The 17,093-nt window shown below is 49.8% G+C and overlaps 1 long non-coding RNA gene across 1 annotated transcript in view; it reads right to left on the reverse strand.

Moving 5' to 3' along the window:
* LOC140722511 (uncharacterized) overlaps positions 1–17,093 on the reverse strand; it is a 432,302-nt gene that overhangs the window by 263,412 nt on the left and 151,797 nt on the right. The window lies entirely within an intron of this gene.

The following is a 17,093-nucleotide window of genomic DNA, read 5'->3' on the forward strand; positions in this document are numbered from 1 at the left end:
TATATCCCGATGACGTGCTTCAGGCGTCTGAAATATTTGCAAAATGTCAGAATAGAGAGGTGATTGAAAAAGAAAACACGGGGATGTCTCGTGAGATTGCAGAAGGCGAATTCTTTGACGTGGAGCATGCTCCTCTTCAATTCAGTTATTCAGATTAATGCTAAGCGACTGGTGCATCGACGTGTACAGTGGGCTTTGATAAAATCACCCCTGCTCCGATTGCTTCTCCGTTCGTTCTCTATTCATGTCATAAGGTGGGCGCTGGGAGAGGACCCAAATGCAAGACACAGACACTGAAGTACTAGGAACTGAACTTGACTGGAGTTGGGGACGGGACAGGACACAGACTAGGAATTGAGACAGGAACACAGATTTTGGCTGGGAAAGCGGGACCAGGATAAGGAACTGGGAACCAGGAGCCTGGGGTTGGACTCCGAGACAGAGACTGGACAAGGAGCCAGAATCTTGGTCTTGACTCGAACTCGGACCCCGGAACTAGGCGAGGACTGACATGGCTACAGGACTGGATATGACTTGGGTCCGTCGAGGCTTGGCTACTGGACTAGGCGAGGCTTGGGGTATTTGAGACTTGGCTGCAGGACTAGACATGGAACTCCTGCACAGGGCGATGCACATGGACAGGGCAAGAACCCGAAGCCTTGACTCGATCTTGGGATACCCGACCACGGAGCCTTGGTCCCGAGAAAGCAGGACCACAGAGCCTTGGTCTAGAGAGTCCAGGACCACAGAGCCTTGGTCTAGAGTGACCAGGAACACGGAGCCATGGACTAGAGAGTCCGGGACCACAGAGCCTTGGTCCTGAGAGACCAGGAACACGGAGCCTTGGTCTAGACAGACCAGGAACACAGAGCCTTGGTCTTGAGAGACCAGGAACACAGAGCCTTGGTATAGAGAGACCGGGAACACGGAGCCTTGGTCCTGAGAGACCAGGAACACACAGCCTTCGTCTACAGAGACCAGGAACACGGAGCCTTGGTCCTGAGAGACCAGGAACACAGAGCCTTGGTCTAGAGAGACCAGGAACACAGAGCCTTGTTCTAGAGAGCCCAGGAACACTGGGACTTGGTCTAGAGAGACCAGGAACACTGTGCCTTGGTCTAGAGAGACCAGGAACAAGGAGCCTTGGTCTAGAGAGACCAGGACCACTGGGCCTTGGTCTAGAGAGACCAGGAACACGGAGCCTTGGTCTTGATAGAGCCCTGGAACACGGAGCCTTGGTCTAGAAAGACCAGGAACACAGAGACTTGTTCTTGAAAGACCAGGAACACGGAGACTTGGTCTAGAGAGACCAGGAACACAGAGAACTGGTCTAGAGAGACCTGGAACACGGAGCCTTGGTCTAGAAAGACCAGGAACACGGAGCCTTGGTCTAGAGAGATCAGGAACACGGAGCCTTGGTCTAGAGAGACCAGGAACACAGAGCCTTGGTCTAGAGAGACCAGGAACACTGAGCCTTGGTCTAGAGAGACCAGGAACACAGACCCTTGGTCTTGATAGAGACTGGGACACAGAACCTTGGTCTAGAGAGACCAGGGACACGGAGCCTTGGTCTAGAGAGACCTGGAACACGGGGCCTTGGTCTAGAGAGACCAGGAACACAGAGCCTTGGTCTAGAGAGACCAGGAACACAGAGCCTTGGTCTAGAGAGACCAGGAACACTGAGCCTTGGTCTAGAGAGACCAGGAACACAGAGCCTTGGTCTAGAGAGACCAGGAACACAGAGCCTTGGTCTAGAGAGACCAGGAACACAGAGCCTTGGTCTTGAGAGACCAGGAACACGGAGCCTTGGTCTAGAGAGATCAGGAACACGGGGCCTTGGTCTAGAGAGACCAGGAACACGGAGCCTTGAGCTAGAGAGACCAGGAACACGGAGCCTTGGTCTAGAGAGATCTGGAACACGGAGCCTTGGTCTAGAGAGACCAGGAACACAGACCCTTGGTCTGGAGAGACCAGGAACACTGGGCCTTGGTCTAGAGGGACCAGGAACACGGAGCCTTGGTCTAGAGAGATCAGGAACACGGAGCCTTGGTCTAGAGAGACCAGGAACACGGGGCCTTGGTCTAGAGAGATCAGGAACAAGGGGCCTTGGTCTAGAGAGACCAGGAACACGGAGCCTTGGTCTAAAGAGACCAGGAACACGGAGCCTTGGTCTAGAGAGACCAGGAACACGGAGCCGTGGTCTAGAGAGACCAGGAACACGGAGCCTTGGTCTAGAGAGATCAGGAACACGGAGCCTTGGTCTAGAGAGACCAGGAACACGGCGCCTGGGTCTAGACAGACCAGGAACACGGAGCCTTGGTCTAGAGAGACCAGGAACACTGAGCCTTGGTCTAGAGAGACCAGGAACACGGAGGCTTGGTCTAGAGAGACCAGGAACACGGAGCCTTGGTCTTGAGAGACCAGGAACACGGAGCCTTGGTCTAGAGAGACCAGGAACATTGAGCCTTGGTCTAGAGAGACCAGGAACACGGAGCCTTGGTCTAGAGAGACCAGGAACACGGAGCCTTGGTCTAGAGAGACCAGGAACACTGAGACCTTGTCTAGAGAGACCAGGAACACGGAGCCTTGGTCTTGAGAGACCAGGAACACTGAGCCTTGGTCTAGAGAGACCAGGAACACGGAGACTTGGTCTAGAGAGACCAGGAACACGGAGCCTTGTTCTAGAGAGACCAGGAACACGGAGCCTTGGTCTAGAGAGACCAGGAACACGGAGCCTTGTTCTAGAGAGACCAGGAACACAGAGCCTTGGTCTAGAGAGACCAGGAACACAGAGCCTTCGTCTACAGAGACCAGGAACACGGAGCCTTGGTCCTGAGAGACCAGGAACACAGAGCCTTGGTCTAGAGAGACCAGGAACACAGTGCCTTGTTCTAGAGAGCCCAGGAACACTGGGACTTGGTCTAGAGAGACCAGGAACACTGTGCCTTGGTCTAGAGAGACCAGGAACAAGGAGCCTTGGTCTAGAGAGACCAGGACCACTGGGCCTTGGTCTAGAGAGACCAGGAACACGGAGCCTTGGTCTTGATAGAGCCCTGGAACACGGAGCCTTGGTCTAGAAAGACCAGGAACACAGAGACTTGTTCTTGAAAGACCAGGAACACGGAGACTTGGTCTAGAGAGACCAGGAACACAGAGACCTGGTCTAGAGAGACCTGGAACACGGAGCCTTGGTCTAGAAAGACCAGGAACACGGAGCCTTGGTCTAGAGAGATCAGGAACACGGAGCCTTGGTCTAGAGAGACCAGGAACACAGAGCCTTGGTCTAGAGAGACCAGGAACACGGGGCCTTGGTCTAGAGAGACCAGGAACACAGAGCCTTGGTCTTGATAGAGACTGGGACACTGATCCTTGGTCCTGAGAGACCAGGAACACGGAGCCTTGGTCTAGAGAGACCAGGAACACTGCGCCTTGGTCTAGAGAGACCGGGAACACAGAGACTTGGTCTTGATAGAGACTGGGACACAGGGATATGGAACGCAGACTTGGGCTAGGACTTTGGATAGGAAAGCGGGACCAGGACAAGGAACTGGGAACTAGGAGCCTGGGCTTGGACTCCGTGCCAGAGACTGGATAAGCACCTAGAACCTGGGTCTTGACTCGGGTTCGGACCCCGGAATTAGGCGAGGAAATGACATGGCTACAGGACTGGATGTGGCTTGGGTCCTTTGAGGCTTGGCTGCAGGACTAGGCGAGGCTTGCGTTCTTCGAGTCCTGGGTTCTTCGAGTCCTGGCTGCAGGACCAGACATGGAACTCCTGCACAGGACGATGCACACGGACAGGGCAAGAACCCGAAGCCTTGAGTCGTTCTGGGGACAACTGAACACGGAGCCTTGGTCTAGACAGACCAGGAACACAGAGCCTTGGTCTTGAGAGACCAGGAACACAGAGCCTTGGTATAGAGAGACCGGGAACACGGAGCCTTGGTCCTGAGAGACCAGGAACACACAGCCTTCGTCTACAGAGACCAGGAACACGGAGCCTTGGTCCTGAGAGACCAGGAACACAGAGCCTTGGTCTAGAGAGACCAGGAACACAGAGCCTTGTTCTAGAGAGCCCAGGAACACTGGGACTTGGTCTAGAGAGACCAGGAACACTGTGCCTTGGTCTAGAGAGACCAGGAACAAGGAGCCTTGGTCTAGAGAGACCAGGACCACTGGGCCTTGGTCTAGAGAGACCAGGAACACGGAGCCTTGGTCTTGATAGAGCCCTGGAACACGGAGCCTTGGTCTAGAAAGACCAGGAACACAGAGACTTGTTCTTGAAAGACCAGGAACACGGAGACTTGGTCTAGAGAGACCAGGAACACAGAGACCTGGTCTAGAGAGACCTGGAACACGGAGCCTTGGTCTAGAAAGACCAGGAACACGGAGCCTTGGTCTAGAGAGATCAGGAACACGGAGCCTTGGTCTAGAGAGACCAGGAACACAGAGCCTTGGTCTAGAGAGACCAGGAACACGGGGCCTTGGTCTAGAGAGACCAGGAACACAGAGCCTTGGTCTTGATAGAGACTGGGACACTGATCCTTGGTCCTGAGAGACCAGGAACACGGAGCCTTGGTCTAGAGAGACCAGGAACACTGCGCCTTGGTCTAGAGAGACCGGGAACACAGTGACTTGGTCTTGATAGAGACTGGGACACAGGGATATGGAACACAGACTTGGGCTAGGACTTTGGATAGGAAAGCGGGACCAGGACAAGGAACTGGGAACTAGGAGCCTGGGCTTGGACTCCGTGCCAGAGACTGGATAAGCACCTAGAACCTGGGTCTTGACTCGGGTTCGGACCCCGGAATTAGGCGAGGAAATGACATGGCTACAGGACTGGATGTGGCTTGGGTCCTTTGAGGCTTGGCTGCAGGACTAGGCGAGGCTTGCGTTCTTCGAGTCCTGGGTTCTTCGAGTCCTGGCTGCAGGACCAGACATGGAACTCCTGCACAGGACGATGCACACGGACAGGGCAAGAACCCGAAGCCTTGAGTCGATCTGGGGACACCTGAACACGGAGCCTTGGTCTAGACAGACCAGGAACACAGAGCCTTGGTCTTGAGAGACCAGGAACACAGAGCCTTGGTATAGAGAGACCGGGAACACGGAGCCTTGGTCCTGAGAGACCAGGAACACTCAGCCTTCGTCTACAGAGACCAGGAACACGGAGCCTTGGTCCTGAGAGACCAGGAACACAGAGCCTTGGTCTAGAGAGACCAGGAACACAGAGCCTTGTTCTAGAGAGCCCAGGAACACTGGGACTTGGTCTAGAGAGACCAGGAACACTGTGCCTTGGTCTAGAGAGTCCAGGAACAAGGAGCCTTGGTCTAGAGAGACCAGGACCACTGGGCCTTGGTCTAGAGAGACCAGGAACACGGAGCCTTGGTCTTGATAGAGCCCTGGAACACGGAGCCTTGGTCTAGAAAGACCAGGAACACGGAGACTTGTTCTTGAAAGACCAGGAACACGGAGACTTGGTCTAGAGAGACCAGGAACACAGAGACCTGGTCTAGAGAGACCTGGAACACGGAGCCTTGGTCCAGAAAGACCAGGAACACGGAGCCTTGGTCTAGAGAGATCAGGAACACGGAGCCTTGGTCTAGAGAGACCAGGAACACAGAGCCTTGGTCTAGAGAGACCAGGAACACGGGGCCTTGGTCTAGAGAGACCAGGAACACAGAGCCTTGCTCTTGATAGAGACTGGGACACAGAGCCTTGGTCTAGAGAGACCAGGAACACTGAGCCTTGGTCTAGAGAGACCAGGACCACAGAGCCTTGGTCTAGAGATACCAGGAACACTGAGCCTTGGTCTAGAGAGACCAGGAACACAGAGCCTTGGTCTAGAGAGACCAGGAACACTGAGCCTTGGTCTAGAGAGACCAGGAACACAGACCCTTGGTCTTGATAGAGACTGGGACACAGAACCTTGGTCTAGAGAGACCAGGGACACGGAGCCTTGGTCTAGAGAGACCAGGAACACGGGGCCTTGGTCTAGAGAGACCAGGAACACAGAGCCTTGGTCTAGAGAGACCAGGAACACAGAGCCTTGGTCTAGAGAGACCAGGAACACAGAGCCTTGGTCTAGAGAGACCAGGAACACGGAGCCTTGGTCTAGAGAGACCAGGAACACAGAGCCTTGGTCTAGAGAGACCAGGAACACAGAGCCTTGGTCTTGAGAGACCAGGAACACGGAGCCTTGGTCTAGAGAGATCAGGAACACGGGGCCTTGGTCTAGAGAGACCAGGAACACGGAGCCTTGGTCTAGAGAGACAAGGAACACGGAGCCTTGGTCTAGAGAGATCTGGAACACGGAGCCTTGGTCTAGAGAGACCAGGAACACAGAGCCTTGGTCTGGAGAGACCAGGAACACTGGGCCTTGGTCTAGAGGGACCGGGAATACGGAGCCTTGGTCTAGAGAGATCAGGAACACGGAGCCTTGGTCTAGAGAGACCAGGAACACGGAGCCTTGGTCTAGAGAGATCAGGAACAAGGGGCCTTGGTCTAGAGAGACCAGGAACACGGAGCCTTGGTCTAGAGAGACCAGGAACACGGAGCCTTGGTCTAGAGAGACCAGGAACACGGAGCCGTGGTCTAGAGAGACCAGGAACACGGAGCCTTGGTCTAGAGAGATCAGGAACACGGAGCCTTGGTCTAGAGAGACCAGGAACACGGCGCCTGGGTCTAGACAGACCAGGAACACGGAGCCTTGGTCTAGAGAGACCAGGAACACTGAGCCTTGGTCTAGAGAGACCAGGAACACGGAGCCTTGGTCTACAGAGACCAGGAACACGGAGCCTTGGTCTTGAGAGACCAGGAACACGGAGCCTTGGTCTAGAGAGACCAGGAACATTGAGCCTTGGTCTAGAGAGACCAGGAACACGGAGCCTTGGTCTAGAGAGACCAGGAACACGGAGCCTTGGTCTAGAGAGACCAGGAACACAGAGACCTTGTCTAGAGAGACCAGGAACACGGAGCCTTGGTCTTGAGAGACCAGGAACACTGAGCCTTGGTCTAGAGAGACCAGGAACACGGAGACTTGGTCTAGAGAGACCAGGAACACGGAGCCTTGTTCTAGAGAGACCAGGAACACGGAGCCTTGGTCTAGAGAGACCAGGAACACGGAGCCTTGTTCTAGAGAGACCAGGAACACAGAGCCTTGGTCTAGAGAGACCAGGAACACAGAGCCTTGGTCTTGAGAGACCAGGAACACGGAGCCTTGGTCTAGAGAGACCAGGAACACGGAGCCTTGGTCTAGAGAGACCGGGAACACGGAGCCTTGTTCTAGAGAGACCAGGAACACAGAGCCTTGGTCTAGAGAGACCAGGAACACGGAGCCTTGTTCTAGAGAGACCAGGAACACGGAGCCTTGGTCTAGAGAGACCAGGAACACTGAGACTTGGTCTAGAGAGACCAGGAACACGGAGCCGTGTTCTAGAGAGACCAGGAACACGGAGCCTTGGTCTAGAGAGACCAGGAACACTGAGCCTTTGTCTAGAGAGACCAGGAACACTGATCCTTGGTCCTGAGAGACCAGGAACACGGAGCCTTGGTCTAGAGAGACCAGGAACACTGCGCCTTGGTCTAGAGAGACCGGGAACACAGAGACTTGGTCTTGATAGAGACTGGGACACAGGGATATGGAACACAGACTTGGGCTAGGACTTTGGGTAGGAAAGCGGGACCAGGACAAGGAACTGGGAACTAGGAGCCTGGGCTTGGACTCCGTGCCAGAGACTGGATAAGCACCTAGAACCTGGGTCTTGACTCGGGTTCGGACCCCGGAATTAGGCGAGGAAATGACATGGCTACAGGACTGGATGTGGCTTGGGTCCTTTGAGGCTTGGCTGCAGGACTAGGCGAGGCTTGCGTTCTTCGAGTCCTGGGTTCTTCGAGTCCTGGCTGCAGGACCAGACATGGAACTCCTGCACAGGACGATGCACACGGACAGGGCAAGAACCCGAAGCCTTGAGTCGATCTGGGGACACCTGAACACGGAGCCTTGGTCTAGAGAGACCAGGAACACGGAGCCTTAGTCCAGAGAGAACAGGAAACGAGAGTCTTGGTCCAGCGAGAACAGGAACACAGAGCCGGGACCCCTCCTTAGGAACAGGACGAGGCCTGGGCTCTACACAGAGTCAGGACCCCTCCGTGGGAGCCGGACGTAGGGCCGGGACTCGTAGACAGAACACAGAATAACTGTTTCCGACACAAGGCAGCGGCTAGGCTCTGGATCGAGCGAAGGATTGGACATAGAGACGGTTCCCAGCACAAGGCTGTGGCAACGGCCGGACCTACCTCGGAAAGACCTGGACACAGAGACAGTTGGAAACAATGATAGACAGTTCCTTATCTAGACAGAGCAAGGCTCCGGTCTTGCTCCGGCGGCAGAACTTGACAGCGATACAGGCGAGGACGCAGGCGAGGCTTCTGGCAAAGGCTTCAGACAAGGCTTCAGGAGGAAGGTGAAGGGAAGAGAAGCGAACAGTCCAGCAAAAGAAGCTGAATCCAGGAGCTATTTATGTAGCCGGACCAAAATGCGAATCGGGTGCCTCAATCAGAGCACCCAGCAGAACAAGGGAAAACCGGAAAACCTGGAATAAGGAGTAATGGACCGGACCATGAACCGGAATGCGGACTAAACGAACCGGACCATGACTATTAATGCAACCTGATCAATTGAGTATGTGCTGCATTGACCATCAGACAAAGGAGCAGAAGACGGCCATTCTTCCCATAGAGTCTGCTCCGCCCTTTCATCATGTGCTGATCCATTCTCCCATTTAGTCCCACTCCCCCTCCTTCTCACCATAACCTTTGATGCCCTGGCTGCTCAGATACCTGTCAATCTCTGCCTTAAATACACCCAATGACCTGGCCTCCACTGCCGCCCGTGGCAACAAATTCCGTAGATTCACCGCCCTCCAGCTGAAAAAAATAAAATAAAATCGCATCCCTGTTCTGAATGTGCGCGTGGCAATCCTCAAGTCATATCCTTTCATACGATACTCCCCCACCATGGGAAACAACTTTGCCGCATCCACTCTGTCCATGCCTTTCAATATTAGAAATGTTTCTATGATGCCCCCCCCCCCCTCCTCATTCTTCCAAACTCCAAGGAGTACAGTCCAAACCCTCTCATTCCCGGAATCATTCTAGTGACTCTTCTCTGAACCCTCACCAACGTCAGCACATCCTTTCTTAAATAAGGAGCCCAAAACTGCACACAGTATTCCAAATCAGGTCTTACCAGTGCCTTATAGATCCTCAACATCACATCCCTGCTCCTATACTCTATTCCTCTAGAAATGAATGCCAACATTGCATTCACCTTCTTCACCACCGACTCAACCTGGAGGTTAAACTTAAGGGTATCCTGCACGAAAACTCCCAAGTCCCTTTGCATCTGAGAACTTTGAATTCTCTCCCCAGTTAAATAATATTCTGCCCTTTTCTTTCTTCTACCAAAGTGCATGGCCGTACACTTTCCGACATTGTAGTTCATTTGCCATTTCTTTACCCATTCCCCCAATCTATCCAAGTCTCTCTGCAGACTCTCTGTTTCCTCAGCACTACCGGCCCCTCCCCCTATCTTTGTATCATCAGCAAACTTAGCCACAAAGCCATCTATTCCATAAATCAAATAGTTGATATACAACGTAAAAATAAGCGGGCCCAACACGGACCCCTGTGGAACACCACTGGTAACCGGCAGCCAACCAGAATGGGATCCCTTTATTCCCACTCTCTGTTACCTGCCAATCATCCAAAGCTCTATCCACGTAGGTAACTTTCAGGGGCTCTTATCTTGTTTAGCAGCCTCATGTGCCGCACCTTGTCAAAGGCCTTATGAAAATCTCAATACACGACATCCACTGCATCTCCCTTGTCCAGCTTACTTGTAACTTCCTCAAAAATGTGCAATAGGTTTGTCAGGCAGGATTTTTCTTTAAGGAAACCATGCTGAGTTCTGCCTATCTTGTCATATGCCTCCAGGTACTCCGTAACCTCATCCTTGACAATCGACTCCAACAACTTCCCAACCACCGATGTCAAGCTAACAGGTCTATAATTTCCTTTTCGCTTCCTTGCCCCCTTTTTAAATAGCGGAGTGACATTTGCAATCTTCCAGTCCTCTAGAACCAGGCCAGAATCTATCGACTTTTGAAAGATCATTGCTAATGCCTCCGCAATCTCCACAGCTACTTCCTTCAGAACAGGGGGGGTGCATTCCATCTGGTCCGGGAGATTTATCTACTCTTAGACAATTCAGCTTCCTGAGTACTTTCTCTGTCGTAATTGTGACTGCGCACATTTCTCTTCCCTGACACCCTTGAATGTCCGGCATATTTCTGATGTCTTCCTTAGTGAAGAGAATTAAAATTTCTCCAGCATCATTTTCTATCGGTCCTATATCTACTCTCACCTATCTTTTACTGTTTATATACTTGGAAAAAAAAGCTTTTAGTATCCTATTTGATATTATTTGCCAGTTTCCTTTCATAGTTCATCTTTTCCCTCTGAATGACCTTCTTAGTTTCCTTTTGTAAGCTTTTAAACCTTCCCAATCCTCTGTCTTCCCACTAATTTTTGCTTCCTTTTATGCCCTTTGCTTTGCTTTTACTTTGGCTTTGACTTATATAACCACATAACCATATAACAATCACAGCACGGAAACAGGCCATTCCGGCCCTCCTAGTCCGTGCCGAACTCTTACTCTCACCTAGTCCCACCTACCCGCACTCAGCCCATAACCCTCCACTCCTTTCCTGTCCATATACTTATCCAATTTTACCTTAAATGACACAACTGAACTGGCCTCTACTACTTCTACAGGAAGCTCATTCCACACAGCTATCACTCTCTGAGTAAAGAAATACCCCCTCGTGTTTCCCTTAAACTTTTGCCCCCTAACTCTCAAATCATGTCCTCTCGTTTGAATCACCCCTACTCTCAATGGAAACAGCCTATTCACGTCAACTCTATCTATCCCTCTCAAAATTTTAAATACCTCGATCAAATCCCCCCTCAACCTTCTACGCTCCAATGAATAGAGACCTAACTTGTTCAACCTTTCTCTGTAACTTAAGTGCTGAAACCCAGGTAACATCCTAGTAAATCGTCTCTGCACTCTCTCTAATTTATTGATATCTTTCCTATAATTCGGTGACCAGAACTGTACACAATGTACTTCTCTTGTCAGCCACAGTTGGCATCCTTTTTCCATTCGAAAATTTCTTCTTCTCTGGAATATATCTGTCTTGCACCTTCCTCACTTCTCACATAAACTCCAGCCACTGCTGCTCTGCCGTCCTCCCGCTAGTCTGTTTGAAATGACAAAACATCACCGAGGATCTCACGTGGTCTGTACACACCAGCTGCACACAACAGTGCCTCTTTCACCTCAGACGGTTGAAGAAGTTTGGTATGGGCCCACAAATCTTACGAACTCTCAACAGGGGCACAATTGAGAGCATCCTGAGTGGCTGCATCACTGCCTGGTATGTGAACTGTACTTCCCTCAATCACAGGACTCTGCAGAGAGTGATGCGGACAGCCTAGTGCATCTGCAGATGTGAGCATCCCTCTAGGTCATGTTGGTTACTTGGACAGGTGTGTAAAAAGGGTCCGAAGGATCATTGGCGACCCGAGTCACACCAACCACAACCTGTTCAGGCTGCTACCATCCGGGAAACCGAACCGCAGCATAAAAGCCAGGACCAATAGCCTCCGGGGCAGCTTCTTCCACCAGGCCATCAGACTGATTAATTCGTGCTGACACAACTGTATTCGTATGTTAGATTGACTGTCGTAATACGTGGTTTATGTAGTTCAGTGTAGTTTTTGTATTGTTCATGCAGCACCCTGGTCCTGAAAAACGTTGTCTCGTTTTCACTGTGTACTGTACCAGCAGTTATGTTCGAAATGACAATAAAAATTGACTTGACTTGACTTGATAATATTTATTATAAATTACACATTGCATATTTAGACGGCGACAAAACGCAAGATGTTTTGCTCCTCGTGTATACGAAGGAAGTAATAAGGCCAAGTCAATTCAATTCAGTTCAAATCAATGGTATTCTGTTACAGCTCGAGTCGATCCGGAGTTCGGAGATCAACTCCGGTGTCGTCTGTAACATGTCCTTAGATCTCCCTCATGGTATGTGTGTGTTATTCCCGGGCGATCCGCTTTCCACCCACTCAGTGAACCTAGATACAGTACACTTGGTCCACTCTACCGTATCGTTAATGAATATCGTAAATATTTGTGGGATCCAGCACCGACCCCTGCAGGGAAGGAAAACGCTCACCACTGGTTGCTAACCAGCGTAGCACCCATATATCACAACTCTCTGTTTTCTACCAGTTAACCAATCCGCTATCCATGCTGATGCATCACCCACAACTCTATGCATCCTTACCTTATGGATAAGTCTTTTATCCGGCACCATACCGAACGCCTTCTGAAAATCCAAGTAACTACCACCCATCTGTCCCCCTCTATCGACTGTGCTCGTTACATCCTCAAGGAACCCCAGTAAGTGTGTCAAACAGGACCTGCCTTTGCTTAATCCATGGCCGCCTCTGCCTGATGGATCCATTGCTTTCGAGGTGGCTCGCTATTTTTTTTTTAGATTGAAGCATTTCCCCAACTGCAGATGTTAAACTAACAGGCTTATAATTAACTGTCCCAAAATATAGCCTGTGTTACCAGCGTCCGCTAGCCGAACCCTCCCTCGTCGCAATATAGTCTCTGTTGTTTAGGCAGAATACGCTGGGATTAGATTGAATTATTGCACCCTCCATTTGTACGAGAAATTCAATCACACTGTGATCACTCTTTCTAAAGAGGATCCCTAACCACAAGAGAAATGATGTTCCCCGTCTCTTTGCACGGAACCAGATCTAAGACAACACATTTCCTTGTGGGTTCAGGAACATGCTGTTCAGGAAAAGCATCACGGATGTATTCCATGATGTCCTCCTCAATTCTGTCCCCAACAACTCGAGTCACCCAATCCGTGTGCAAGTTAAAGTCTGCCGTGATCACCGCTGTTCCATTCTTACATGCCTCAGATAATTGCCTGCGCCACTGTCATGTTATTATTCCGAGGCCGATGGACACCTCCCACCAGTGATATTTTCATATTACTGTTCCTAATCTCTACGCAGAATGATTCAACCTTCTGCTCCTTAGATCTTACATCATATCTCACTATCGCCATGATATATTTAATTAAGAGCCCTGTCCCATCTCCCTTACCTTCTTGCCTATCCTTCCTTATCACCTGATATCCTTTGAAATTTAATTCGGAATCCTCTTCACCCTACAACCACGTTTCTGTAATGGCCTCTAAACTATACCCCCTGTAGTTATTAATGCCGCACGTTCACTGACCCCGCTTCGAATAAGACGGGCATTCGGTTAAAGTGTCCTCACACTCATTGCACTTTTGAAATCTTATGAACTTTTATCTCTTTCGCTCTTGACTTGTCTTCACTCCACTCTCACGTTTCTCTTATTTTATATTTTGCGTTCGCTATATCTGTGTCCAAACTTTTCTCTTTTGCTGGATTCCAAGTAGAGCCCGTTCCATTTGGACATCTCCCTCCTTCCCGATACTGGTGCCGGTTTCCCCAGGGATTCAAACCCACTTCTTCCACATCAATCTTTGAGCCACCCGTTTAACTCTCCAGTCTTCTTGGCCCTCTGCCGATTAGCACGTGGCCCTGGTAGCAATCCAGAGATTACCACCTTTGTGTTTCTGTTTCTTTAATTTGTCAATAGGCCCCACTCTCATCCACACAGGGAGCAAGTATCTCAGGCCTGTTAGACAAGCTCAAGGGCTGAGGCTCCTCCAGCACTGTCCCGTGGATCCCACTTCCCGCCTCACTCGCAGTCACAACCTCTTCTCCCTGAGCACAGACCTAATGTGAGGCAGCTAATCTAATGGGCGTGACTACCTCCTGAAACAGAGAATCCGGGTAACTCTCCCCCTCCTCCCCGATGTGCCGCGGTGTTTGACATCAACCCTGAGCCCGAGTTCCTCGAGCAGCCAACACTTAGCAGACGTGGTCACCAGGAACCACACCGGGGTCCGCCAGCTCCCACATCATGCAGCCACACCAGATCAGCGATCGTGCACCATCCCTTCTTTATGTAATTCGCTGTAATTCAGCGACTTTTTAATTCAACCACCGGCTACTTTACCTGCGCCTCCTCGCCGAAGGTCTTCAGCCAAAGCCTCAAGTTCCCACTCCTACAATGTTTCACTCATACAACGGCCGCTCCATGTGTCCCTACTTTACCCTCATTCTCTCCTGCTCATGAATCGTGATTCGATTAGTCAGTCGCAAATAGGCCGAGTGTCGTTTTTTTTTCGCCGCAAATTCGCTCATATATTCGCGCAGATATATATGCACACACACACATACATACATATATATACACACACTAACACTCATGTAGGACAGGATCACTATCACTAATACTCACCCTGATTCTCCCTCGGTCTCTCTCTCTCTCTCTCTGTCTCGTTCTTTCTCTGTCTCTCTCAATCTATCGATCTCACCCTATTTATCGATCGATCTATCTAAATTGCTTACACAGTCTCCAATCTGTGCTGGACAATCCCGTATTTTGACGACATTGAAGTTTCTCAACTCTAAACTTGTTCTCTTAACTCTCTGCACTGGCATCTCCCAAGGCGAGAAATTTTATTGCCGGCCAACTAATTGTGAAGAGTTCTGGCCATTACCTTTACGGCGATGCTCTCTGTCCGGTTATTTTTCCTGCAAGTACATGTTTTTCCATTCAGTAGATTTTAAACCAATAAAACACGCAGGTTAAAGTCCTTTGCGAGAACCATCACAGAACCGCATGACGTCAGCCATTAAACTACAAGGTCACACAACATGGAGGTGGGGCAGTCGGCTCATATTGTCCATGCCGGTTGTAACATTACTGTCTCGTGAATCCTAATTTCCAGGCCGAATTCCATAACCTTCTTGGAACTGGTATTCCATGTGTTCATCCAACCATTCGCTTTATACTGGCTAATTTCGATGTGCTTCAAATACACATCCTCCTCAGTCAGTACTTGTGGCAGAAAAAATGAATTCAAATGAAACAACTTGCAAAACTTTGACAAAGCGCGGAATAAAAAAAAACATTGCTAGAGATGTATATCCCTTTGTGCTGATTTGTGAAACAATTCATTGCCCTTGTTTCGAATATGGCAACATCCCGTATTTTGACGACATTGAAGTTCTCAACTCTAAACTTGATCTCTCAACTCTCTGCATCGCCATCTCCCAAGGCGTGAAATTGTATTGTAGGCAAACTGACCGTGAAGAATTCTGGTCATAACTTTTTTCTGTGATACTCCCTATCTGATTATTTTCTCCTATACCTAAATACGTTTCGCTACAAGGAGATTTACAACCAATAAAACACGCAGGTTAAAGTATTTTGTGATGACAAGTGCAAAACCGCATCATCAGCCTTTAAACTACAGGGCCACAAAACACAGAGGTGGGCATTCGGCTCATATTGTCCATGCCGGTTGTAACTTTACTGTCTCTATCTGTCTGAATCCGAATTCCCAGGCGGAGTTCCACAACCTACCTGCACCTGATATTTGATATATTCATCTAACCATTCGCTTTATACGGGCAAATTCGGGTGTCATCATAAACACCTCCACCTCTATCAGTACTTCTGGCTGAAAAATCAATCTCCCATCTCCTTTCCACACGCCCTTCTTCTCCTTCCGTGAATCGCATGGTGCCTGGTTACAGATTAACCCGTCTGTTTATTTCTCAGGCGATAAGATAAAAATAAACATGCGGAACTTTGCTGAAGTAGACCAGATTACAACTTCACTGCTGGACTTTGCTTACTGGGGGAGTTTATCGCTTTGAACTTTGAATGGCATCCTGTGAGCATTAGAAACACCTGAAGTTAATATTTAATTCTGAACAGAGGTCAAACTACACAGACAAGCTGACAATGAGATTTCAGGCAGAGAAAGATGATTTTGTTGGATTTTTAATTTCCATGATAACTTTCACCTCGTTGCTGTTATTCGTTCATGAAATATGTACAACGAGGCAAGCAGTCGACATTCGGCCCTTCTACCCAGTTTAGCCTTTTAGGAAGATGTTTACTGATTGGTCAGCGGCATCTGCTCTATTTTCCGGCCTGTTCAATGCGACAATTGAACAACAACACCAGTATAACATGTAAAGGTTAGAGCGCAGGTTTAATGGAAGTATGTAGAATTATCAGCGATTTCGAGAGGTTAAATGCGAGTAGGCCTTTTTGGTGAGACTACAATAGAAGACTTGGGTTCAGGTTAAAAGCTGAAATTTAAAAGGAACAACCATTTTCTGCCAAATATAAACTAACCCTGCTGCCTAAAACCTTAAACACGGTGGATGCATTGTTTTGTGATGACACGTCTGTCGTCGCCATGAGGTTACCATCGAAACCATCAGGTTGGAGTATCGGATGATAACGCCTTTCGGTAAGCAGCAGAAATCAGTTGATGATCCCAAAGATGGACAACCCCAACAAGCTTTATTTGTTGGGTAAGCTGTTTCTTTCCGCTGGCCCGTAAACTGAGATATATTTGGGCTCATTCACACCAGGGTTTCAGGGAATAGGCAATTAAATTAGGCATTACTGGGGCAGAATTCCACCTGTTAATCAATCGGTCATGAGTCTGCAATCACCTGTTGCAATTAGACCGCAATAAGATCATAAGACCATGAGATATAGGAGCAGAAGTAGGCCATTCGGCCCATCAAGTCTGTTCCACCATTCAATCATGGGCTGATCCAATTATTCCAGTCATCCCCACTCCCCTGCCTTCTCCTCATACCCTTTGATGCCCTGGCAAATCATGAACCTATCTATCTCTGGCTTAAATGCACCCAATGACTTGGCCTCCACAGCCACTCGTGGCAACAAATTCCACAGATTTACCACCCTCTGACTGAAGTAATTTCTCCGCATCTCAGTTCTAACTGGACGTCCTTCAATACTGAAGTCGTGCCCTCTTGTCCTAGACTCCCCTACCATG

The sequence above is a fragment of the Hemitrygon akajei genome, unplaced genomic scaffold (assembly GCF_048418815.1).
Source record: "Hemitrygon akajei unplaced genomic scaffold, sHemAka1.3 Scf000078, whole genome shotgun sequence".
In the NCBI taxonomy this organism is placed as follows: domain Eukaryota; kingdom Metazoa; phylum Chordata; class Chondrichthyes; order Myliobatiformes; family Dasyatidae; genus Hemitrygon; species Hemitrygon akajei.